Source organism: Carettochelys insculpta, chromosome 7 (genome assembly GCF_033958435.1).
Source record: "Carettochelys insculpta isolate YL-2023 chromosome 7, ASM3395843v1, whole genome shotgun sequence".
NCBI classification, from domain to species: Eukaryota; Metazoa; Chordata; order Testudines; family Carettochelyidae; genus Carettochelys; species Carettochelys insculpta.
The window spans coordinates 1,518,528-1,545,472 of record NC_134143.1 but is presented as its reverse complement, the minus strand read 5'-3'; the positions used below and the strand labels follow the sequence as shown (position 1 = coordinate 1,545,472).

The following is a 26,945-nucleotide window of genomic DNA, read 5'->3' as shown; positions in this document are numbered from 1 at the left end:
GGCCCAGGTGCAGGACTCTGCACTTGTCCTTATTGAACCTCATCAGATTTTTTGCAGCCCAGTCTTCCAATTTGTCAAAGTCACTCTCGACCGTAGCCCTACCCTCCAGCGTATCTACCCCTGCCCCGAGCTCATTGTCATCCACAAACTTGCTGAGGGTGGAATCCAACCCCTCATTCAGGTCATTGATAACTATGTTGAACAGACCAGGATCCAGAACCGAACCGAAGTGGAACTCCACTAGAAACCGACCGCCATCCCGACATTGAGCCGTTGATCACTTCGCACTGGGCCCAACCTTCTAGCCAGCTTTCTATCCATCTTACCGTCCGTTTATCCAATCCACATTCCTTTAACTTGCCATCCACACCACCTGTGAATGCTGAAGTCGCCTCCCATCAGGTCTCTTGATTGCTCCCTGCCAGCCACTCAGACTGTGTCATTTTTTTTGGGCCTCTGCTCATAGCAGCCAGAGAGGAAGGACAGGCTCCCTGGCCAAGGCTGTTGGTGGATGGTTTTTGTTTCACTTAGAACAAAAGTGTTCCCTTGGCTCATTGAAAGGTACCGCAGGCTGTCTGATTGCTGGCACTCATAGGGGCAGGGAAGGCCAGGCTCCAGGCCAGCCATACAAGCAGGAACACATGCCAGGACACAAATGACATCCTGTGTTTGTTGCTGATTTCAGCTTGGAAACTTTTGGGATAACCAGTGCACCACAGAATCTCAGCTGGGTTCCTCTGAGCCTCCCCTGCAATGCCATCCACCTGTGTGGCATGTGCCGAGACACATGGATAGGCCAACCTGGAGACAGTGGTGGTGAGAGGCCCTAAGAGCTGCCTTTCACTAGCTCAGCGGGTGGAGCAGTGGACTTTCGGGAACTCTCAGCAAGTTCTGTGTAGTTGACTGGATGAGAGTGGACACAATGGGGTCTTTTCACCCTCCCCTTGCTGAGGAAGAGCAGGAGAAGAAAGGAGCAGCCTGCAACCACCAAGGTGTCCAGAAAGGTCTGACAATGTCCTTTCCAGGAGCGTTTGCCAGCAGCAAGGACCCAAGTAGTCACCAATTGCTCTGGGGCCTTTGTTAGGAAAAGCTCTGCTGAAGCCTGGGATTGAACCAGGGACCTTTAGAGCTTCAGTCTAATGCTCTCCCAACTGAGCTACTTCAGCAGCTGCTGCAAAACTCCCACGTCAATGTTGGAAATGTTTTTCTCAGCTATTGTTGCCTTTGCGAGTGTCCTTGAGAGGCAGGAGGAATATTGGCAGCTTCCTTCAGCTTGAGTTCCTCTTTTGCCCCATTTCTGCCTTACTTCCTGGTTCACCCAGTGGCCGCAGGGGACTGCAGGATACTGATGGTAAGGAAGAAGATGGGATCTGACCCTTTCACCACAAGAGTATCTTACCCCATCCTGGCCACTTATCCTCAGGATCATTGTGTGACCGGATGGTGCCCAAGCTTTTGGAGAGGGGCAAGAAGTAAGCAGGGACACTTGTGTGTAAAGGCCAAGAGTTACAAAGCAAAGCAATCCCAGGAAGAGTCTTTCAAGAAGTGACCCATCGGGATGAAGCATCCAGAGGTCCTCAAGTGCTCTCGGCCATCCTCCCTGTTGAAGGAAAAGGTCCAGGATCATTGAACCATGGAGATGAATGTGTGGTCGTGCAGATCAGGTCGGAGAGAGAGCTATGGTTTCTTCAACCGTGGGATTCTCTTCTGGGCATACACGTTGCAATTAGGAGATGGGATGACTTAACAAAGGGGCAGAAAGAGTCCCAGTATGGGGTCAGGAACAAGGTGAGTGGGTTAAGAGAGCTGTTCCCAGGTAGAGGAGTTAGCTCAAGTGGCAGAGCGCTCAAACCCTTGTCCTGGTATAAGTGAATAACACAAATTCAGAGCTCCTCCTTTCCTGGCTCTGTGTAGATCATTTATAGGTCCAGGGCAAAAACGGAGCTGATGTGGAAAGACATGACACGACAGAGCGCTGAGGAGGACAGTGAGTTGGCAAAGGGTTTTTTTCTGCCCTCTTGGGGCATATGGGGATGGAACTGAAGAGAAAAAAATCCTCTCTTGCTCTCTGAGGGTGACAGAAACATCAATTGCTCCTCTCCAGACCTGAGGCCAAGAAGAGACTTTTCCTGCCTAAGGCCAGGAGCTCAAAGGAGACAGAGAGGGAGAGAGAGAGAGCAGAGCCCTGGCTGGGCATCTCCTGGGATCATGATTCTACCTAGCTGAAATAGCTATTTTGAAAAAGGTGCTTCAAAACAGGTTCCATTGTTTGTAGATGCTGAATGTCCAAATAGCAGAGCAGTATTTCCAAACCCATGTTGTGTGTAGCTCTGCGATATCGGAATCAACAGCTCTGGAATCCCTCTCCTGGAATCGCTTATTGAGGCAGAACACTGCTGTGCACACACAGCCTTTGTGTCCCTCAGCCGTAGCCATGGGCAGCCACAGGGGTGCTGTGGCCTCTGGAATAAGATCGGTGAGTCAGAAATTATGTTCAGACACGGGAATTAGCTCAGTTGGCAGAGGGCTCATTTAGCGTGCGAGAGGCTTTGGGATAAATGCCCACGTTCTCCAACAGAAGTGGTGTCTTTTTTCCTTCTTTTCCAAGGCAGCGTCAGGCCGGGAGCGAAGCTTCTCCAGTGCCCTCTTCCATTTCCCTCCATTTTGCTCCCTGCAAAGAAACAGCCCATTTGGGTTCGAAAGCTGCTGGGCCCCGGCCTCCTTGGCCTTAACGATTTCTCTTTAAAACAAAGGTTAACCTGGGTCATGTGCTGTGATGACCTAATCTTTCAGATGTGACCAGTTCCCCATTTCTAGGGAGCTTCCAGCACTGACCACAGTTTCCCCAGTACAGTAGTCCCAGGACACCTGTCCTCTGGGTCCTCACCGGCCAAGAGCCTTCCCCAAGCAATGTGGACCATAAAAGCCCTGTGGTTGCCATGACAATCTGGGCACTGCAGTAGGTCTTCCAGAGGTGGGGGACAGTTTTTTACACCCCTGAGAGACACCACCCACTTGTCTAGCGCGGATCTGTGCAAAGAGTCACCCCCCTTGGGAGCTAAACCTCCCCAGCTCCTCTGCCGGATGGGATCTAAACTCCAGCAGAGCGAAGCAGGCCCAGGTGTGGCTGGCAGGAGTCAGGTGTGGGCAGACAGCAGAGCTCAGGCTGAGGCAGGCCTCATGGCTTAGCTGGCTAAAACACCTCCCTTCTCAACAGGAACCCCTGGTTTCCTGTCCCAGGGGTGCCCAACTACTGCCCTTTCAGGAAACCTGCCAGGACATTGTACCACACGGATGTGAGATATAACCCCCAATGCCCATTCTGCTGGTTTCCAAGATGCTGACAGGGACTCGTAAGAGAGCTGCTGAGACTTCAGTGCTCCTCTGCTGAGGTCCAGGGATCATAGATTCAAGTCTATTGGTCAGTAATTATTGTTTGTGTTCCTTCATGCTGGTCCCTGCGTGTCAGCAGCCACCCCACATGCTACTGGCGCCTGGGGGGCGGGGAGGCTGTTTGTGGCTGTGTCCTGGCCAGGGCTCTCCCCACCTTTGGTTCTCTGTGTTTTTAAGCCTCCCCATGGAGTTGTGAGCATTAGTTGCCTCCTGCTCCAGCTTCCCAGAGGAGGGGAGTTGTGGTGGGCTGCAGCCTGCAACTCCTGCTCCCTCCTGCTTTCCCCTGACTTGTCAGCCTGGCCCTGGGCCTCTTTCCTTTCGCATCAGAGGGACGAGGGACAAAGCTGAGTTGAGGTGCAAGGGCCAAACTTGCGGGCGTGAGGTGAAGCTGTGAGAAAAGCAATGCCTGAGAGTGTGTGAAGAAAGGGGAAGACTTTATCTTATTGTTAACCCCAATATGAGCAGCTGGCAGGACTCTGACCAGGGATGCCATGGGAGGGACCTGTGAAAAACATATCGTTTGTCACAGAAGCTGCTCTTGTTTCTGTGTTGGAAATCATCTCATTCTTAGGAGTTCTAAATCTGCCCTTCCCCAAGCAACGTGGACCACAAAAGCTCTCTGATTGCCAGGATATGTGCACTGGGGGAGGTCTACATTGTATTGCGGGGGGGTGACAGTTTTTACATGGAGTCATGGAGTGACACCACCGAATTTTCTAGCCCAGACCTGTCCAAAGAGTCACCCCCCTTGGGAGTTAAACTCCACAGGCTCCTCTGCCTGACAGGATCTGCACTCAAGCAGAGCTAAGCAGGCCCAGATGGGGGGGCAAGGAGTGAGGTGGGGGCAGACAGGAGAACTTGTCTGGGAACAGGCACCATGGCTTAGCTGGCCAAAGCACCTGCCTTGTAAGCAGGGGTTTCTGGGTTTGAGTTCTAGTGGTGCCTGATTACCATCCGTCTTTGGGGTTGGCTACTGTGGTCAAAGTTGCCACCAGCGTGGTGCTCTGCTCTCTCCAATGCTGATATCACTTGGCTGCGTGCATGTGTTCCCTCTGTGTGCTGCCCTGGCTCTGCAGGTAGCTGACACAGCAGACTTGAAGAGAACCCCCAATGACCACAGAGTCTAGTAAGGTGCAAAGACACGTCGGCCAGGTTTATTGCTGTATTGGATACAGTAGAAGTTCCCTGTAGTTTTCTTAGTCTAAGTCAGGGCATACTACAAATATGCAACCACGGTCAATGGACTCGGCTCAGTCAGTGGTGGGACTTTCCACTGCCCCCTCGGCGGGACCCAGACCACATCCCAAGATTACATTCTTATACACAGCTACAAACTACTTACTCATCACTCCTGACGTATTGAGGTGCACCCTTCTACGTAATCAGGTGCCGCCTCTCACCTTGTACATGGTGGTTTGAACAAAACTCTATCCATCATATTACCCTTCTGCCCCTGTCATTGGGATGGGTCGGCCTGTTCTTTCTTATCTGTGGAATGGTCCAGGGTCGGGTGTTCTGGTACCATGTTCCTTTTTTCAACATGCTAAGTAGATAGGTTTCTGCAACATCAACCCTCTTCTTGCCAACTTCTGTGAGCAATGCATTCCTTCTGCTTACAGCTGCACTTTGCTTTCTGTTAGCAAAGTTTTGACCATTACTTTGGTTCAGGCCTCATACTAGGCCTGTACTTACTACATTCCCCCACTTTTTGTCCTTTTATGGGGAGGATGTTTACCCATCGTCCCAGAAAAGCATAATGTATGGACTAAGGATAACCCAGTGGGCTAAACACTGTTGTGTGGTTATCCGATGTCATCATCCATACATTCATGCCCCATCTGTCTTTTAGTCTGCACATTCCCTCGTACGACTATTAGGCAGTTTTTATTATCCAATTATTTTTTAGTCCCTTATGATGGGCCTGGGAATGTTAGGCCCGGGACCTTGAGTTCGTGGGGGTGTGTCAGGCACCTATTGTCCTACTGAGGGCTTCGTGGGGATACAGAGACTATCCCAAAGATACAAATGTGTATTATGGAATATATGTGCATATGGAATATTTAATATATAGGTTTTATAACTTGGTGATATACCAATGTAGGTTACGGATATATATGGATATATATATGGAGTGTATATGCACATATGTCTCATTTACCAATGTCCCTACACTATTCGCATAGTAAACGTTAACTGGCTCTTGTACCCGTCTAGGCACTGCCATCATGAGGTTTATACTCTTGTTCTCCTCATGATTCTGTCGTGGGATTTTATCAAATTCAGCAAATTGCAAAAAGATCGGCCTCATGTGATTTATGCCCTGTTGTTGTCTTTGGTTCATGATGGATGCCTGGTCTAAGATACGTGGCCAATTGTGAAGCTGTAACTGTAGCAAACTTTGCTGTACAATCTCTATTACCCTATTGCCATAGGCTGTACAGGCAACTGCCAGTGAAACGTCATTGTTTTGTATGCTGTTGATAAGAGACAGAATAGTAGCATTTAGGTGTTTAAACCCTTGTGCAATTAAATGCATATTGTCAATAGTGATTGCATGCTGATCCAGTAATAGACTACTAATTCCTCCCCCAGTTTTAACTGCTTTGCCTATTCCATTCACCACAGTGTTGATTTTTAAATTGAGATTTTCAATATCTGCCGAGTTCCATAGGGACATGCCAAGGCTAGACCCTCCCAGGGCTGTTCCCAATATATCCCCTGTGTCTCTATGTTGTTGTGGGGTATTTTGAGAGCCCTTCCAAAGTTGTAGCTGCATTTGCATCTCAGAGTTAAACCAATCCTTATAATGGCTAGGACATTGCCTTGGCATGCCCATACCTGTAAAATCCAGTCTAAGTGGCATATAAAGCCATCCTACATTCTCCACCATATATTCCGTCGTCGGGTGTAGGAAGATTCTGGATGTGGGCCATGGTTGTATAAATGGGCATCTTCCTTTGGGGTAGTATCCATGTGTGGAGGTGGGGAAGAGGATGGTGTTGGGGCTGCTGTAGGACAGGCATCCTCACAGACCTGCACATGGTAAATACATTTACTGGTACTCGGGGTTATAGACCAAGTCCCTGTGTATGTACCTGCATCCCTTAATTGTATACTGCGAATGCGAATAGATGCACTCCACTTATTTTGCACATTTGTAAATTCCACCCTATTTAGCCAATCCCCATATGTTTTTACCTGTCCTTTAATGTAACTGATTACTGGGCTTACTGCTCGAAACCAATCCAGATATACTGTATTGGTTTGAAGCACGTGTGGTTGTATAATGCATGTTAGAGTAAGATCCTCCCCCACCATACCTGTAACGTATACCTCCATAATTTGCTTTGGCGCCACTAGAGCACGCTCGACATCCGGAGTTGCTCGTTTCCTTTCCTTATTTGTATGATGCTCATGGGGTTGTGGTGTACTACCTGGGTGAGAACGGGCGATAATCCCAATGGATTTACAGTTAACAACAACATCAACCTTCCAGCAGCATGCATACTCCCCCTGTGTCTCTGTACTTAAAATCAGTTCCTTTTCAATTCGTCTTCGTTCATTTTCAAGCTTTGGGATGGGAACGCGTTGAGTTTGGCTGCCGTTTTTAACTGTCCATCCCCACGCCATCAGAATCGGGAAGGGCGAAAACCTGAGGATGTTTTCCATTTGTCGCTTTCCTTGAGTTTCACACACCAGCTTTAATACAGTCCCGATAGGGTGCTGCTGACTTGCTGTCTCCCATCTGTCAGGGTTATCTGCTGTCCCGGGTTACCGAATGTGTTCGGTTGATCTTAATGACTTTAACCAGTCCCTTTGAGTCCTGGGCTATCACCAAAACTCCTGCCAAGGTCCATATCCATGTTGGCATCTTAACCTGTAAAAATACAAAACAACACTCGCTTCTCTCTTACAGATATATATATATATTTTTTTAAGCAGTAATACTTCATAGCCATTTTATGGAGGCTAAAATAGGTGCCTCCATCAATCCCTGTTTTAGACTTTCCCATGCCTTAGTTGCCTCTTCTGTCCAGGTCCACTGTGGTCCTTTGAGTACCTCATACAGGGGACCTGCCTTTTCTGCGTATTCTACCATAAATTCTCTGCAAAAGTTAGTGAGTCCCAGAAAGGACTGCAGAGACTTGGTGTCTACCGGCATGGGCAGGTTAACAAGACACTTTACTCTTTCCTTATCAACAGACCTTCCCCCAGAACTGAGTCGAATTCCAAGATACTGCACTTCTCTCTGTTTAATCTGAGACTTCGAGGGGTTAAGTTTTAAGCCGTAAACTTGGCAGCTAGTCAACAGCTGTTTCAGGAACTCTTCATGCTCCTGCTCTGTTTTACTGACTATTAAAATGTCATCTACATACTGAACAGTTCTTCCCGTTTGTAATAGCCCCTCTTTCTCTAGCATATTTCTCACTGCTGTATGGAAAATAGTTGGTGCGTCACAGTACCCTATTGGCAAAACATTCCAGCAGTATTGCATGCCTTGGAATACAAAAGCTGTTCGATACTGAGACTCTGGGTCTAAAGGTAGACTCCAAAAGCCATTTGCCACATCAAGTACTGAGAACCATTCCATGTCAGGGGTGACCACCTCCAGCAGCTCGGGGTACGCTGCCACAACAGGAGCCCCCCGTTTGGCAGTCTTGTTTAACCCCCGATAGTCAATAGTTAATCTCCATGTACCATCAGGTTTTTTTGACTGGCCAAATTGGTGCTGCGTTAGGCGCTGAACACCTAATTAAATTTCATTTTTCCAATTCTGTTATTATTTGCCTTAATGAGTCCTTTGCTTCCTGAGGTATTGGGTACTGCTTTATAGATGGGGGTGTATCTCCCTCCAATGTAACAGAGGTCTGCATTTTACCCGTATCTAGGGAGTCTGCTGCCCAGACAGTTTGAATTTCAGTCCACCATCTCTCCCAGCCTTTTGGTGCGGGAGGCGGTTGTTTAGGCTTTATGGCTTTTACTGTCTGTGTAGCCAGTCCCATAGGGATTAGATTGGTATCAGTTGTACTTTGCATTACAGTGAGAGTTTGTCTAATACACATATTTGGAAAGTCCAAAATTAATCCCAGTTGTTTAATGGTTTCTGCCCCAATTAAGTTCTCTCTCCCTGAAATGGCTCACTTCTCATGAATGGTATGCATCCCAAACTGCAGGGGAAGGATTTTCACATCATATGTTTGGTTAGTTCCAGATATTCCCTGTATTTGCACAGACTCTCCAGCTGGGTATGCATCAAAACTGTCTCTTACTATAGGAATTCCAGCCCTTGTATCCAGTAGAAAATCTACTAGCCCTTCCCCGACTCGAATGCTTAAATGGGGGCGTCCCCATACATCTACCGTCATGGGTTGCTGAAAGATGCATTCTGAGTCGAGGATAGGGCTGTCCTATGCTATGGTATCGGTAGCAATTGGGTCGTTCAGTCCTGAAGTCAGGACCGTCGCCCTGGCTACCTTCGTCCCCGTCTTATCTTTTTCCTGTTGAGACTCCTTGCCAAACATGCATGCCTGCAGCTGTGCCTGCAGCCTCTCAATCTCTCCTTTCAAGTTCAAGTTTTCCTGTTTTAGAACTCCAGGAGGTACCCACGAACTCTCTCTATCACCTCCTCTAACTCTATTTGGTCCTCGACCTCTCCAACCCCGGCCACAACCATGGGGAGAGTATCCAGGACCCTCTGTCTTCCATTGTCCTAACTGAGTACGCAGCTCATTAACAGGAGTTCCTTCCTGCTGCTTAATTGCCGTCTCCACCTTTGCAATCCATTCGTCCCAGGGTACCTCTTTACCTCCATTCTCACACCAAGCATTCATCCAGTCTAATACACCGGGAGACAGCGCCTCCAAAACAATTTGCTTCAAATCTTCCACGTTAGCAGACCCTGCTGTTAATCTGAGATACGTTTGAATTCTGTCCGCCAGTTTGGCTGGAGCCTCCCCCTGCAATCTTGCAATTCCTTTGAGAGTAGCTAACTCACTGGACAACTTAAAGTGCTTCTGGACCACACGTTTAAGCATCTGTGCCACAACATCATCAAAACCGAGGGTGTGACAGTCCAGGGGTCCCAACAGGGTTTGCACCAAGATTGGTTCCTGCAGCGTGTCAGTCCCGACTGCTCTGAGTGACTGCGAGAGCCTCTAGGGAGCCATGCCAGAAACTCACTGAAAAGTTCAGAGGAGGGAGGTCCAACAGCTCCAGCCAGCGCAGTTAGTTCATTAATCTGTAAAGCGTCGAGCCTGGCTGCAGAGCCGCTCACGCGCGGGGGATGGGAGCAGGTTCCTGATCTCTTTCCCTGGCTGCATCGTTACGGCGGGGCCAGGGCTTCCTTAAATGCTCAGTTAAATTTTTCATTACAGTTTCCACTTAACCCCATAACTTTAATGCAGGGGGGGTCTGTGACCGCGGGGGATCATCGGGTCCTATTTCTGTCCCATTTTCACCCATTTCTCCTGTTTTTACTGGAGCTGATCTAGGTTTTGGGGAGGGCTTATCCAGAACCTGGCTTACATCATAAGGTGGCGGTTGCGGTGCGGTAGCCCCTGCCCATGGGTCACAAAAGGGTGGGTCACCAGGGCCATTCCACAGGTCCCCAGTGCAACGCCCATCCCAACTGTCCCAAGTTCCTTCTCTTAATTTGGCAAGAGCCACCTGTTTCCATTTCTGTCCCCATTCCTCAGGCACTGGAACAGCACCTGAATTACATTGAATCCCAGGGGATGGCACTTTTTGCTTCTGCAGGTTTTCTACAGCTGTCTCCAATTGTTTATTTTCCTGCTTTACTTGCTCGAGCATATCATGAGTCTGGATCGCCTGCTGCCCTGCTAAAAGAGCTTGGGCTTTCCAGTGCTCAACTGCACGGGTTACCTCTTCTACTTCCCCTGTTTTTTCTGTTACTTGTTTGGCCAACAGGCCAGCATGCTGTCTAAGCCATCTTACAGCCATAGACATAAGTTGCAAGGTTCTTGCTTTTTTACTTTTATTACTATTTTTAGAGCCTCTGTTTCTACCATCGCTCTACATATGCCAGTCCATGTTTCCCCACTCTCTTTTTTAAATTCATATGGGCCCCCTTTACTGGCAATCCAGAGGGTCCAAGAGTTATCAAACTCCGTGGGGATCATAAGGGAAGGGATCAGGGGGTTCCCTAGCTCGAGGTTTTCTGCCATGTTAGATCGCGATTCCTACAGCGGGCAGCTTGCTTACTCACCAGGTCGGCGGTCGGGGTCACCAGTGTCGTCAGAGTTGGGGTCATCACGTGTCATCACGTCGGGGTCACCAGTGTCGTCAGAGTTGCCACCAGCGTGGTGCTCTGCTCTCTCCAATGTATCACTCGGCTGCATGCGTGTGTTCCCTCTGTGTGCTGCCCCGGCTCTGCAGATAGCTGACACAGCAGACTCAAAGAGAACCCCCAATGACCACAGAGTCTAGTAAGGTGCGAAGGCGCGTCGGCCAGGTTTATTGCTGTATTGGATACAGTAGTAGTTCCCTGTAGATTTCTTAGTCTAAGTCAGGGCATACTACAAATATGCACCCACGGTCAATGGACTCGGCTCAGTCAGTGGCGGGACTTTCCACTGCCCCCTCGGCCGGACCCAGACCACATCCCAAGATTACATTCTTATACACAGGTACAAACAACTTACTCATCACTCCTGACGTATTGAGGTGCACCCTTCTACGTAATCAGGTGCCGCCTCTCACCTTGTACATGGTGGTTTGAACAAAACTCTATCCATCATATTACCCTTCTGCCCCTGTCATTGGGATGGGTTGGCCTGTTCTTTCTTATCTGTGGAATGGTCCAGGGTCGGGTGTTCCGGTACCATGTTCCTTTTTTCAACATGCTAAGTAGATAGGTTTCTGCAACATCAACCCTCTTCTTGCCAACTTCTGTGAGCAATGCGTTCCTTTTGCTTACAGCTGCACTTTGCTTTCTGTTAGCAAAGTTTTAACCATTACTTTGGTTCAGGCCTCATACTAGGCCTGTACTTACTAGAGCTACTGTTAGTAAAGAGGACTGGTGCATGTTAGATATGACCCCCAAATGTACATTCTCATGATTTCCATGATGCTGACAGGGACTCATAGCAGAGCTGCTGACAGCTCAGTGCTCCTGGCTCCTCTATTGGTGGGGGCAGGGTCCTGGGGGGTGGGGAGGCTCTCTCTGGGGGCCTGCAGGCCAGGGCTTTCCCCACCTTTGATACTCTGTGTTTTTCAAGCCCCCCCATGGAGCTGTCAGCATTAGCAGCCCCCTGCTTCAGGTTCCCAGAGGAGGGGAGTTGTGGTGGGCTGCAGCCTGGGATGACTCCTCCCTTCCGCTTTCCTCTGACTTCTGAATGCTGGACTGAATGCTGGACTAATCTCGACCTTCACAGCCTCCTCTGGTGAGGAGTTCCATTGGCTGGCTGTGAGCTGTGTGAAAAATGCTTCCTCTTTGGTTCTGGTAGAGCTGTTGTCTATTAATTTCATTCAGTGATGCTCGTTCTCGTGTTGTAAGGAGTAAATAGTGTTTTCATATTTATGGTCTTGTCAGGGGTGGTGTATTCAGAACCCCCTTTATGTTTCACAGGGCAGCGTAAACTTGCGGCCACAGTCAGTAGTCCAAGTGCTGTCTGCAGAGCAGCGTGGCCTTGCGGACAGAATCAAGGCAGCAAGGTCCTTAATGGATGGGCGCTTTGGAAGGGGGCGGGGTCACAACCACAGACCCCACAGCAGGGAGCTGGTTTCTCGCTAAATCACATGGCTAAGCAAGTCCAGCAGTCTCTGCAGCTGTGCCAGGATTGTGTTCCCAGCACCCCCACAGAACGTGAAGTTTGCGTCAGTTGGGAACCGGCTGTTTTCCTGGCAGAAGGCCCCTTCTGCAGCCTGGGAAGCAGCAGGAGCATCTGAGCTCCTGGAGCTCCTTTTGAAAGGTAAGTCCTGGGGTTGGGGGGCAGCTGAGGTGGATTAAGCCTGGCTGTTGGTTGGGGCCGTGGCAGGGGAGTAGCGGGATGAAGGCTGCGGGGGGTTAAAGCTGCAGGTGGTGAAGTTGAGCCAGGGCCATGCAGCCCTGCAGAGGATTGATCTGGAGCTGAACATAGTGGGGGTGAGTCAGAGCTGCACGGTGGGTGGTGATCCAGAGCCATGCAAGGGCTTGAACTAAGACTGCACAAGGCCAGGTGTGGTGAGCCAGGGCCAAGGGGGCAGGATTTTGAGTTTGCTTAAGGTGCATTAACCAGTGAAACCTAAACCTCCCACACACCTGAACCACTGAAACACAACCTCCCCTCTGCCCCGTGCACCCTGAATTACCAAAACTCAACCCCCCCGCCAGCCCTGCGGCCCCAAACCTAAACCTCCCACACACCTGAGCCACTGAAACGTAACCCCCCCCGCTGCCCTGTGCACCCCGATCTGCCAAAACTCAGCTCCCCGCATGTGACCACTATTATTCTAATGAGGTGCTCCATATGCATGGCAGAGCTTCATTAGCATCTTTTGAAATGGCTCATTAGTATCCCCCTTTTGAAAGTGTAGCCACGGCCTAAGTGATCAGCTCTTCTGAGAAAGTTTTGATATCGATTTCATAGTGCTGAGAATTACTTTTTTTTAAAGCACGTGTGAGGAGAGAGAATAAATCTGGTGTTTAAACATTTCTATGTTCTGAAGTTGTTGAAAGAATTCTCGTGTTCTGTTCTGCACACACACATTTCTTTGTGATAACCTGTTGCAAATGTTTAGGCTGGAGCCTGGTTCTGCTTTTCTACCTTTTCCCCCACAGCTATGTCTGCACTGGAGAGTTTTTTTTTTCAAAAAAGCTGCAGCTCTTTCAAAAAGTCCTGTGGAGCATTGACACACGAAGCCTGTGGCTACACTGCCCAGCCCTTTTGGAAGTGGCATGGAAATGTGGCCAATAGGAAATGCAAATGAGGTGCAGATTTAAATATTGCGTGTCTTACTTGCATAACCACTCAGGACCTCAGTTCTGGAAGAGCTGAAATTGAAAGTCCCAGTTGTGAGTGCAGCTGCTTCCCTCTCCTCTAGCAGCTGAGCCGGTGAAGGACTCCCCCAGTTTTTATAAGGGCCCCCACCTGCATGTGGCAGGGCAAGCAGTGGCTTCAGGGTGCGAATGAGGGGAGGGCAAGGTACCACACAGCAGCAGGTCAAGCTCCTGTAGTGGAGTCGTTATTCCATTTACCTGACGCACAAAAGGTCCTTCCTTCAAAACCAGGCAGAAGCCTCAATGCCTCTGTTTTTCGAGCTCCCCCTTATGCCCACAAGGGCTCGTCTCTTTCTGCCATAACCTTTCCCTCTGATAAGCCCAACGCCCCTGTGACAGGAGTTGAACCAGACCCTGCTCTGCAGCAGGAGAGCCCAGCAGGTGCATTGCAGCGAGTGCACAGAAACCGTGTCCCTGCACGTACCTGAAGGCTTTTCCCTCACTGATGTCCCTGGCGAGGAACCACAGAGCTGTCTTTGCCTCTCAGCCAACAGAAGCTGTGCCAGGCAAGTGCCCCTGCCCTCTCCCACACCTTCCCTCCCAGCCCCAGCCTGCTCCTGAACCTGCCTCCCACCCCAGCCTGCTCCCCATCCGCCCCCTCCCTCACAGCCTGGCCTGGCAGAGAAGGGGCCAAGCCAGCTGGAGTTGCTGTGCTAACGGAGCAGCTGGAAAGGAGCAGAGCATGTCAGGAGCAGACACAGAGGCTGCAAACCCTGCCGATGGCCGGCCATGGCCCTGGTCCGTATCCACCCAGCAGGGACACATGGAGAGAGCCGGTGCAGGGCCCAGCCCCAGAGCAGAGACTGACCATGGCCGGGCTGTGCTGCTCTCAGGACAGGGCACAACAGGGCCCTGCTCACCCCAGGAAGCAGCACTGCAGGGTACAGGAGTGAGCGTAGCCCTGTTGGGCAAAACCTGCCCCTCCTGTGTCCCCGGCCGGCCAGCGAGTGGCAGAAAGGTTCCTGGCAGGGTGAAGTTGGGCCATACAAAAAGGTTGCAGGCATGTTGGGTGAGGTGGCTGGGGGTGAAGGCAGCGGACTGCTAATCCATTGTTCTCTGAATGCACGTGTGCAAATCCAGCTCTTATCGAACCTTTCCAGTCACCAGCCGGCTGAGCTGTGTTGAGTTCCAGGCTAGTGTGTGACGCCACTTCCACTACAGCTGAGCCTGCCGCCTCCCAGCTCCTGTGCTGGGCAGACTCCAAGCACAGGCCATCTGTGTGAGCCTGAGCTGAGCTCTGGCTGCAAGGGGTGGGATGATTTCATTTGCCTCACAGACCCCAGGCTGTCTCCAGTGTGAGCCCAACAGTGCTGTGTTCACCTCAGTCCCCTGCAGTGCTGCTGCCCAGGGAGAGCAGAGACCCAAACACTGCCAGGGTGCAGGGGTGCAGTACCCAGCCAGACATGGGGGCCAGGTGGGGGCAGCCCTGGTTCAGCTGCAGACAGCGACATGGGCAGCTGCCTCTGAGGAAGGGCCTGTTCCCAAGGCTGAATCAGGGGCTCTGGTCTCTCCCAGCTCCTGGGCTGGGCTGGGCAGTGCAGAGCTGGGAAAAGAGCAGATACTTGCCCAGGGGAAAGAATGTTTCTCTGCCCCAACTGCAATAGGTCCTTCCACAGCACCAGCTCCACGCCCTGGGGCAGGTCTCCATTCAACTGTGCCACCCTGGGCAAGCCCTGAGTTCTTCTGTGCTTCTCAGCAGCTGGGGATGCCTCTTTGGGACATATCTCCTGCCCCACTGCTAAAAGGAGCCCTGCAGTAAAGAGGCCCCACTTGGAGATTGGCTGATTTTGTACCACCTTGTGATGCAGGCCTCAGCATGCAGGCTGCTTTTGGGGTGGGTTTGGTGGAGGGGAGGAGCCAGGTGGGGGGGCTCTTTATGGAAGTCCTCTGGACACATGTAGTCATGGTCCCCCTTCTTCTTCAGCTGTCCTGAGGTGCTCTGTGGCATTAGAGCCATCCCACGGATGTGTCAATACCAGCAGCTGAACCTCCAAGTGCCCAAAGGAGGACAGGTGAGCTGGGCTGCTGCCCGCAGCCATCAGGCCCACCAAGAGTGGGTCCATGTCTGGGGGGCCCTATGGGAGTACTTTGACTGGGGTGGTCCCAGTGAGCACCACCCAGGCCACCCCTGGTGCACCCCCTGCACACTCACACCATGGCCTGCACACCGCCCCACCACCCACTGACCACCCCCACCACCCACTCACTGTCCCCATCACCCACACACCAGCCCCACCACATGCACACCGCCCCCACCACCCACTGACCACCCCCACCTCCCGCTCACTGTCCCCATCACCCACACACCAGCCCCACCACATGCACACCACCCCCACCACCCACTGACCACCCCCACCACCTGCTCACCGTCCCCATCACCCACACACCAGCCCCACCACATGCACACCGCCCCCACCACCCACTGACCACCCCCACCACCTGCTCACCCTCCCCATCACCCACACACAAGCCCCCAACACCCACTCACCACCTGCACCACCCCCTCACTGTCCCCATCACCCACACACCAGCCCCACCACCCACTGACCACCCCCACCACCTGCTCACCGTCCCCATCACACACACACCAGCCCCACCACCTGCACATTGCCCCCACCACCCACTGACCACCCCCACCACCCGCTCACTGCCCCCACACGTAACACGGGTGTGTGTGAAAATAAAACTGATTCCTTGTTAAACAACCAAAAAGCTCACCTCTGAGTGTGGAACATAACAAACACCATCATAACTCAGTATGGACATGGGGGAAACGAGATACACTAACTATTTACACGGGGGGACGGGGCACATGGGACTGCCCAAGGGTGTGGGTGCTGATGGGCGCTGGTGGCCGTGGCCTAATCCGTGGGCTGTCGTCTGCCAGGCCCAGGCATGCCAGGGTCATGCCCTGGGGGGTGTGTGCCCTGTGGGGTACGTACCTGACAGTCCAGCGCCATGGTCAGGGAACGCCCGTTGGGCAGGTGCCTGGCTGGAGCCATAGGAGGGGATGTCCAGCACAAGCTCAGCCTCATTGTTGGACCACTTGGACGGTGGGTGACTGGCTCCTGCTCTGGCCCTGGGGGTGCGGGGCTGGGCTCCGGTCCAGACTCAGGCTCCACGTCCTGCTGGGTCTCCTCAGCCATGGCGTCAAGGAAGGCCGGGGAGAGGAGGTGTCGCTGGGGCCCAGGATGGTGATGAGCTCGCAGTAATAGGGGCAAGTGGTGGGAACAGCCCCCACACCGCCTGGCCGAGTCCTGCGCCCAGGCGTAACCCTGCTGAAACTCCTTGACCTTACGCCTGATACGGTGAGGGGTGCGGGCAGGGTGCCCGTGGGTGGTCAGGCTCTTGGCCAGCTGGGGAACACTTCTGCGTTCTGCTGCTTGCTCCCCATTACGTGGAGCATCTTCTCCTCACTCAGAGCCCCAGAGGTCACGGAGCTCAGAGTCAGTCCAGGAAGTGCTCCTAACAGCCGACTGCTGCCATTGCGGACCCCACTATTTCGAAGTAGAGGGACGTGGAATGTCTACACATGTCCTACTTCGATGTCAGATGTCGACGTAGGGCTCTGTTCCCATCTTCTGATAGGAGCTGCAGCTTTGACATCACACTGGCTAACATCTATTGCAGCTTTGAAGTCGCGTGTCTCACGTGGAGATGTGGCACATGCTATTTCGAAGCTGTGCTTGCTACTTCCATCTCGCTTTCTCGTGTAGACACACCTTTTGTGTTCTTTCCAAATAACTACAAATTGCCCCATGTGCCCTTTCCATGTGAGAGCCATCTAGTGACTCACACTCACCTTTCCACTGCCCTGGCGAGACGGGCGGCAGGAGTGAAGAATCAGAACATTCCAAGCAGAAATCTCCATCCCTCCATTGAACACAAACCATCACTGCCCCTGTCCAATAACACTTTTCCCATCACACTTTTGAACCCGCAATCTCTTGTCCTTATGGAAGTGAATAACAAGAGCTCCTCATTTCCTCACCATCCCCTGGACAGTTGGAGCTGATTTGGACACCCAGTGCCCACCTGGAGCCAATGCAGAAAGATGCGAAGCTACTGAGCACTGAAGAGAGACACTCAGCTGGGGAGAGGATTTCTTCTCTCCTCCTTGTGCAGTTTGGAATAGAGATGAAGAGAAGAAAATCCTCTTCCACTGTCTGAAGATGATGGAAATACCAGTTTGTACAAGAGATGAGAACAAGAACACACATTTCCTGCCTTAGGCCAGGACGTCAGGAAGAGCTGTTTGAGAATTGCTCAATCAGCTGAGAGCATTAGTACAAGAAGGAAAGCGCCCAGCATGGGGGCTTGAACCCATGACCCTGAGATTAAAAGTCTCATGCTCTACCAACTGAGCTAGCCAGGCCACAAGGAGAAACATGTCTCATGAGGAGTCACAGAGGAGAAGGAGTCAAATCTGCATGTCAGCTGGCTCTCAGTCAAATGTGCGTGGCAAAGTGCTCACAAGGGCCAGACTCCAGTCTTTGTTCTTTGGGCTGCCGGAGGTGCGATGCAAAGAAAACAGACTGTTGGAGTGAATCTTGGCCAAGCCTCTCACTGCTGCTGCGAGCTCTCCCGCACACCTCACACACCTACGGCCATTTCTGCACAACAAATTAACGCTGACACCGTTTCCCCCAGCGCAGAGCCGGTGCAGGCAGTCGAACACGTTTCTTTTTCATACAGAGAGAACACGCAGCTGAAGAGAGTTTTCCGTGGGAAATTGCTTGTTAGTGACTCTCCAGAGAAAGGGGCATTAGTGGCTCACAGGCGGTTGTGCTTTTCAACGCTGGGCGAAGGGAGCAGAAAGGGGGACCTGATTCACTGACCCTTCAGTTCCACTGGGGAGGGCAGAACCCTAACCGAGTGTTTTCCTGCCTTCAGTGTGCCCAGCACCGGGTGGATCAGGCTCTGACCTGCCCCAGATGAACGTCGGTCGCCCAGCGCAGTTAGTTGTGGGGCAGGAGAACGGGACAAAGAGGCTCCTCCTCATGCTCGTTTTCCTCACCCTGATTCCTCTCCAGCCCCGTGGGCAGAGCTGAGGAAGGAGAGTCCCTGCGGCAAAGCCCCGCGGGTGTCTGAGATGTCACCTGCCCTGCAGCCGGTCCCGCGTGGCTGTTGTCATGGCCTCTCTGTGAGGTCATCACCTTCCAACTTCTTTTAACCAATCAGCTGAGGTGCTGTAAGAGGCCCTTGTGATGTCACTCCCACACCTACCTGTACCCTGCAGGGTTCATGTCCTGCCCCTGGCAGCCCCTTTGCATGGCTGAGCTTCCACCCCTGTGTCACCCCCACTCACTCAGGGACATTCTGGGGCTCAACTCGGCTGCACATGGGAACACCAGAGGCTGCTCTGTGCCACAGGCTGTTTGCAGAGATCATCTCGTCTGACCTCCTTGCACATCACAGGCCTCCTGTATGGCGCAGTCGGGAGCAGGGCACCAAAGCGCACACCAGACAAGCACTTGGTCGGCACTGGAAGGTGCCCAGGGCTAGAGAAAGCCTCATGCCCCTGGGGCATCTGGAGGACATTAATGCAGTGACCGGAAGGGAAAGGACCCAAAGTCCACTCTTGTGGGTCTGCATCATAATTCACATGCAGAACAACTCTCTGCTCCCGTCTGCACATTTCACAGTTTTATTTCTCTCTCAAGCTGAAATTGAATTCTTTGAGCAGTGAGTTCTACAATTCCTAATCGGTCTAGAGTAATGACCAATAGATAGATAGATAGATAGACACCAAAAATCCATCAATCTATCTATCTAATTGGGAATACAACTACATGTCATAAAATTCCTTCTCTTTAATTTTAATTAAATTGAATTCCCCTTTAATTGCAGCAAGGGAGATTTCGGTTGGACTTTAGGAAATATTTCCTGTCAGGGCAGTTAAGCACTGGAATAAAATGCCTTGGGTAAAGGCAAAATCTCCATCTTTGGAGATATTTTAGAAGTTGGATAAATATCCAACGGGGAATATCTAGATCAAGGGTAAGGAAACTTTTTACTTTGGTCCCCACTTTTCATCTCTGAAATTAGGAGCTACCCCACAACCTCTCGAATGTGATCAAAACCTACAGAAATTTCAGTGATGTTCATAGGTTTAAACGCCCCTTTGGGCGTGTGAAAGAAAACAAGTCTGTAAAATAGAAGAACTTTTTTGTCAGTGTATAAATGTGATGACACAGACATAGAAACAGTAACAGATTTCATTATTTTTCATTAGATGGATGAGCCTGAGACCCAGCAGGTAACTGGGCTGTGCCCCCCTTCTGAAATTTCATGCCCCCTGAGGTTTGCTCACCCCACGATAGATGGTGCTTGGCCCCGCCATGAGGGAAGGGGTCTAGACTGGATGACCACTTCAGGTCTCTTCAATTCTAGAGCCCTATGAGTCTGTGACTCCCACTGGCCCTGGCCCTGGCCCTGCTTCACTTCTTAAGACTTTTCAATTTCTATGCCCTGTTCCTTAGCCTTGGAGTGTCAAGTATTCTCTTTAGTGGCCAGCACATCCTGTGCAGCCCCTGGGGGAGGCACTGAAGGGGGAACTCATATCTGCCCTTGACTGCAGGAATTGCCCCTGCGTTTCCCATTGGCCAGGAAGGGGGAACCGCAGCCAATAGGAAGTGGTGTGTGGTGCCTACGAATGGCAGGGAGTGCACGGAGCCACTTTCCCCTCACCCCCAGGAGCTGCTGCTAGTGGGAGGTGAACCTGCTTTAACCCACTGCGCCACCCCATGGCTGCACCAAAGTTTGATATGCCCCAATCTACGCTGCTGCACAAGGGATACTTCAGCTACCCAATGCACTGCAGCCCCTAGAGGGTTTGCTGGAGACAAAGGACTGTCTAAGCAGAGTCCCTGACCCTGTACATCAGGTCTGGCATCCCCAGGGCCTCTCTGTTCCCTGCCAGCATGGCCCACACAGCACAGAAGGAACACAGGGCTGAGACTGGGGACTCAGGCTGCCGTAGCAATGAATGGAATGAAACGGGAAATGCTGAGGTGTCCTATGCAGCATTGCAGTCAGCATATGGGTAAGGATGGCCCTGCCACCATATGCTTAGCTGGCAGAGAGCAATCTAGAGCTCTGATAGGAGGAGACACCAGCATGCACATGTGGTGAGGCTGGCCAGCCTGTTGGAAAGGGGCTTTGGCCATCTCCATCCCTCCCCTCGCTTGGCTACTTACTTCATAGGGTGTCGTAAGGAGGAGGGAGAAAACTTGCTCTTCTTGGCCTCTGAGGATAGAACAAGAGGCAATGGGCTTAAGCTGAAGCAGGGGAGGTTTAGGCTGGACATTAGGAAAAAAGTTCCTAAGTGTCAGGGTGGTCAAACACTGGAATAAATTTCCTGGGGAGGTTGTGGATTCTCCATCTCTGGAGATATTTAAGAACAGGTTACAGAGCCGTCTATCAGGGATGGTTTAGATGGCACTTGGTCCTGCCATTGGGGCAGGGGGCTGGACTCGATGGCCTCTCAAAGTCCCTTCCAGTCCTAGTGTCCTATGATTCTATCACTGATTCACCTGACTGAGAAGCACCTGGGCCCTGGACACAGCCTGACCAGCCTTTCCCCATCCCAGGAGATGATGTTGATCACAAGGTTCTTCTCCAGTCCTCATGGTGTTGACCTGACGGACAAAATTCTTGCTGTCCAAATACACCCGACCGGGGCAGGGTCTCCAGCCCATGAGGCAGAGGAAGGCTTAATAGTCACCACCTCTACTAAAGGGACAGGCTTCCAAGTGGGTCTGGACCAGGGGAGGCTGGGGCTTGCCTGGACACAGCTTCCCAAAACAGAAAGCCAGCCCCCCATAAGCTCACACTGCACCGCACACTACCCCAGGAAGGGGCAGCAGGAGCACCCTGCCAAGTGGCACCTGCCCTCCACAGCAGCTCCAGTGGTTTTCTTTGCTCTCCATTTCCTCCCCAGTTCTGCTGGCCTCAAAGCTCTAGGAATCAGGGAAGTCATAAACACAGGAGACCACTGCCCCAGCCAGTCATGGCCCCCAGCACTTCTGCAGAGGTTGTTGTGGAACTCTGCAAATCCTCTTCAGAGACATTCAAGTGTCTAAGTGTCTGGCTGTGCCACACAAATTAGTGCAGAGATGTTAAGGGTGGTGGGACCTCATTCCTCTGCTGGGGTGGGATGCTCAGCAGGGTCAGATACGTACCCTACAGGGGACACACCTCCGTGCCACAGGGCAGGGGCAGCAGACATGACCTGGAGCCCACACACCCCCAGGGGACCCCGACCCGCAACTGCCCAGCCACAGCAGGGTCCCAGGATGGTGGCATGGCCAACAGCACCCTGCTCAAATTGCCACACATTCTGGGTGCACATGGCCCAAGCTCAAAGACCCACCTGGCCCTGTGTGAGCCAGGGCTGCCCATTGCAACAGCCTGTCCCTGGAGAAAGAAGCTGGGACTTGGGGCATGTGCCTCAGTCTGTGAGCTGCACCCCAGAAAGTCCCTTGCTGCATTGCAGAGCTTGTCTACATGAGCCGGTGGCATCAACTCAGTTCCATTCTTATTACATCAGCCCAGAGGCTTTCCAATTCAGGCGGCCTGGATTCCCACTCTGCCAGCTGCCAACTCCTCCCGGGAGCCACAGATCTGATCCCAGGGCAAGAGGCAAATCCCCTGGGACCATATCCCAGCCCCAGCTCCCTGCGTGGGGCAGACACAGCAGGGCTCACACTCAGGAGAAGAGCCGCCCTTGGCCCCAGCACACACTGTCTGTGCTGCCCAGGGAGTGAATTGCACTAAGGGAGCCTGTGAAGCGAAGGGGCCTCACCACAGACCTGCAGCCCTCGCCAGTGCAGACGTGAGGTGCCCCCCACTCCTGACCTACAGCCCCTAACAACCCTGGGAAGCCTCTTACTCATGACTTGCAGCCCCTACCAGCCCAGCTCTGTGGTGCCCCTCACTTCCCACACGCTGTCCGGATACTGGGCTTGAGGGCACCTCTGAGCTGGGCCCCCAGTGCCAGTCCTGTCTACACAGCTCCACACTCCCTGCAGGTGAGTGACTGTCGTGAAGAGGATCCAAAGGGCAGCTGGTCCCTGTGAGAGGAGTCTGGGCCAGGGCTGCCTGTGGGATCTCCTGGAAAAGCCAAGAGCCCCTGTGAGGCCATTGACTGGCTGCCAAGTCCCCGGCCCTGCTCAAAGGTTTCACACAGGGAAAGCTGTAAAGTCAGCCCCACCCCCAGGGCACAGGGATTTGCACTGGGCTGGTAATAGAGCAAAGGGGTTGTGTGGAGGGTCACAAGTGGGGCTGAAGGGCAGAAGGAGACAGAAAGGCAAAATGTTCCTCTCGTTACGCTGCATCAAACACTCCCCCTGTCGAGCTCCAGCTGGGGCAGCGCAGCCCATCCCCCCTCCGTGAGAGACAGGAGATAACTGTGCCCCAGAGCTGGGCCCTCCTCGCCCCACCCCTGGGGTGTGAACAGGGAGAAAGGAGGGAGTGGGGAGCACAGAGTGAAAGTGAGGGGGGGACTCAGGCTGAGGGAGCAGAGGACGGGCAGGACTCCAGGCTCTGCTGGTGGGATCCTGCACTGGGGCAGGTGGGGAGAGAGGAGGCTTCCCTCAGGCACAATGTCTGTGCTGGGGAGTGGGAAGGGCTGGTTGTGGGCAGTTCATCACAGTGGTTCAGCCCCACAAAAGCTCAGCACTTGATAAATTAGGTCAGTAACCTTTAAAGTGTTGCAGGGCTGGTTTCTGGTTGGACACAGACAAATACAGACACCTCTGTGTCAGGAGACACAACTTGCCAGAGGGGGGCACCAGGGCTTAGCTGGTTAAAGCACCTGCCTAGTAAACAGGAGATCCTGGGTTCAACTCCCAGTGGTACCTTGGGGAAAGTCTTCAACAACATTTTCCTACCTGTGTCTGGGGAACAGAAAAGCCCTCCCTTGGCAATCCCAGCCATTGGTGGGGAAGGTAAAGGCTGATGGGAGAGGGGCATTAGGAAAGCATCCAGTCACAGAGCAGAGTTCAGGCAAAGGGAGCTGGGACTGGTGTTGGGAAGGTGACTCCTCTGGCTGCAAGAACAGAGTCTGATCCTCCCAGCGCTGGGGCTCTCTGGGGCTGTCTGTGCACACAGAGGGTGGCAGTGGGGCAGGGCAGGAGAGGGAGAGTTACTCTCCTCTCACATCCTTTTGTTTGTCACTGACAAAACCCAAACGAGTGAGGAGAAAAGTCCCAGAGAGGCTCTGAGGCTCCCCTGGCCATGGACCTCCCAGGTACATGGGGATGAGGAAAGCAGCACCCAGTGGTGCCTGGCCAAACATTTCTGGCTGCCTCTCACCTGCTTTGCAGCACCCCTGGGCTGTGCTGGGAAGTTCAGAGCTGCAGGAGGCGGCTGCCGTCCTTCTGGAGGAAGAAGTAACAGACACTGACAGGTGGACGGCTGAGGTGGCTGCAGAGGGGCCTGGGGAGCATGGGAGGAACCCCAAAGCCCTCTGTCTGTTACTAAGGCAGGGAGGTGACACCCTTGATTCTTGTTATTCACCACCAGATCTGTGCAGCCCAGTGCTCAGCACTAAGTCCTGGGCCACTGAGCACGAGGGAATCCCGGTCACAGTGTGTGCTGCCTCCTGGCCCTCTCCAGACAGGTCAGTGCTAACCAGCTCCTGCAGCACTTTTGTGACACAGACACAATTGCCTGAGCCGGCAGGAGCTACGTTCTGCCCTGTCTGCGGGAGCAGCTCCTGCCCCAGCCCTGCCACTGCAGAGACACCCCACGCGAGTGAGCGACAGGGAGAGTCTCACTCCCAGGTGCTCACACCCAGCTCTGCCCCCCCCAGTGGTAATTCCCCCTCCCCCAGCTGCCCCCAGTGCTGAACTGATGCACCCGCACTGCCGGGGAGCAGCCTGGGACCCCTCCTGTGGCTTCCCTTTGCTTCCCCTCGAAATGTCCTTGTCCTGCTGGGAGCAAAACCCCTGCAGGGACATGAATGGTGCAGGTGGGAGCCGGGCAGGATCCCCCCAGGCAGGGGCTGCACCCACAGGCTGTCTCTGTTCTCACCCAGCCCCTGGGCAGGACCAAAGTTTTCAGCTGGTGACTGTGCAATGGAAAGGGAGGGGGAGGTCGGGTGCCAGTGGGGAGGGGTGGCAGGTGTGGGGGGAACCCAGCCAGGGGTTATGGCTGAGGGAGGAGGGGAAAAGGGCAGTGGGGGGTTGGCAGGGTCTGAGGGGACAAGGGGCTCAGGGCAGTGGGGAGGGGCGGGAGAGACAGGGTCTGAGGGACACACTGCAGGGGCCCAGGACAGCTGGCAAGGGGCAGCCGGGGCTGAGGGGACCCCCCTAGCTGGGCTCAGAGCAGTGGGGGATGGGTGACAGAGGCTGAAAGGGGAGGCCAGGCTGGTGGGGGAGGGGAGAAAATCTCATTCAGGGGCCAGGGGCCCTGCAGCTGCCTGTTGCTCATTTCCAAAAGGCCCCTTGGGAGGCCCTTCTCTGCAGGCTGGAGAGCTCAGCTGGCCAGAGCCTGGTACTCAGAGCACCAAACTCGTGAGTCCCAGCCCCATGCCGGCCACTGAAGGGTCTTTCCTGTTGTCCTTCACCTGACCCCTCTGGGCAGGAGAGCAACAGAGCTGAGGGAAACAGGCTGAGTGGCTGGCAGGGAGCAGGCCAGAGTCACCACCCCCGGCTAAGGGAGGGGCTGCAGCTGGGGTGTGGGCCAGGAGAGGATTCCCCAGTTCTTCAACACGGCAACACACACCTCACACAGGAAGAGACACCAGGAACCCAAGGCCAAGGGAACCAGCCGTCCCCAACAGCTGCTGCACTGGCTTTCTCTGCTCTGCATCACCTCCCCAGGCCTTCCAGCCTCACATCAGACTGTCAGGCAAAGCCTGAGAAAGGAAAGTGCTCCCTGCAGGCCTCCTGTCACTGCCTCTGACTATACAGTGGTTAAGTACTCTGCATTGTGGCTACAACAACCTTGGTTCAAGCCGTAGCAGTAATAGCGCAGTGTTTGGGTCGTGCTGCTTTTAGTTCACCAGGAGGGTGGTGAAATACTGCAGTGCTTTACCTAGACGGGTGGTGCAATCTTCATCCCTAGAGGTTTTCAAGTCCTGGCTTGAGCAAGCCCTGGCTGGGGTGATTTAGTTGGGGTTGGTCCTGTTTAAGGCAGGGGTCTGGAGTGGATGACCTCCTGAGGTCCTTCCCAGCACTAGGATTCTATGATTCTAATCTCATCTCCACAGGAATGGGCCTGGACAGCTCAGTCTCTGACTGGAGGAAGTGCCGTGGGGCCACGTGCTAAGGAAGCCCAGGGTGGGGAGAGGGGGTCCCGGGAGAAAGAGCAGCTCCAGGGAAGCAATGAGGGCAGAGTACTGCTGCCAGCTGAGGGTGAGAGGTGCCCAGCGTGGAATACCAGCCTGTTCAAATGCGTAAGGAGCAGCTGGGGAGGTGTGAAGATCACCATTCAGGGCTCTGCTTCCTGCAGTCACAGTTCAAGGTCAGAGGCACCTGCTAGCGCTGCCTTGGCAAGCTCTCTGTGCTGCTTCCCTCTCTCATCCCATGCGAGAGGGAGAGCAGGGTGACTCAGGCCTGCTGGATCCAGGTGTTTGGCTGAGCTGGCTGGAGGGGTTGGGGCAATGGGTTGGTGCTGTAGAACTAGGCAGTGGGCCCAGAGATGCCTGGAGTCCTCATTCTGGTGAGTCTGGGTCCATCCTCCCTGGAAATGCTCGATGTTGCCCCTGCTGAAGGCACTGGCCACTCTCAGGGCTTGATTTGATCCCAGTTCTCTGACTCCCAATCAGGAACTAGGTCTGGGACAGTGAGAATCAGTTTAACCGCCCTGCTCACATACAAAAATGTTCTTCTGACCCCACAGGCCACCCAACCCTTTAGTGTGTGAAACAAAAGGTTTATTCTGAAGAGAACACAACTGAACAGGATGGGAGATGTTAAATGGCAGGTCACAGGCACACAAAGCCTCCCAGACCTTCCGATTCCAAGCAGTTCTGGGGAGTTTGCAGGACTGAAAGTCTCTCCGTGATCCAGCCACAGCTGGGGTGGGTCTTTCGGTGCTTTTCTCAGTGCTCTGGTTGGAGAACAATTACCCCAGAGAGAAGAAGCAGGAATGAAGACAAGCTGGGGAAGATGCAGCTCCCTCTTGTCTTCCTGTTGCCATGTGATTTGCGGTTCTTTTGTCCCAGGCAAAAGCCGTTCAGCATGTGGTTCTGTGCATGGGCATGGTCAGAGCTACTTGCGTAGCCTTCAGCTGTGTTCCTGGCTTTCTCATTGGGCCAACTGGATAGGAGATGCCACAGGAGGGGCCATTGAGCAAGCTAGGCAGTGCGTTGCCCAACTGGCTTTGAGCGTGACCCAGAGACAGAGCAGAAGTTCTGAAACACAGACTTACAGACAGACAGACAGACAGACACAGCCATCACCCAAAATAGAAAGTCTGCACACACAGAAATGAGCTTGTAATATGTGAATGATTCAAACATTTCCCCCCTACCTTACCGCCTCTATTTAGGACAATTGCCTCAGATCTGCCTCCTACACAAGCTGGCTGGGGCTTCGTGGTGTCC

The 26,945-nt window shown here is 53.0% G+C and overlaps 2 non-coding genes across 2 annotated transcripts; both read right to left on the bottom strand.

The window, feature by feature from the left end:
- Nucleotides 1-1,093: 1,093 nt before the first annotated feature.
- TRNAF-GAA (transfer RNA phenylalanine (anticodon GAA)) lies at nt 1,094-1,166 on the bottom strand. Its single transcript has one exon. It is a non-coding gene; the product is annotated as a tRNA-Phe (tRNA).
- A 16,525-nt stretch (nt 1,167-17,691) lies between these two features.
- TRNAK-UUU (transfer RNA lysine (anticodon UUU)) lies at nt 17,692-17,765 on the bottom strand. The gene has a single exon. It is a non-coding gene; the product is annotated as a tRNA-Lys (tRNA).
- Nucleotides 17,766-26,945: the final 9,180 nt, after the last annotated feature.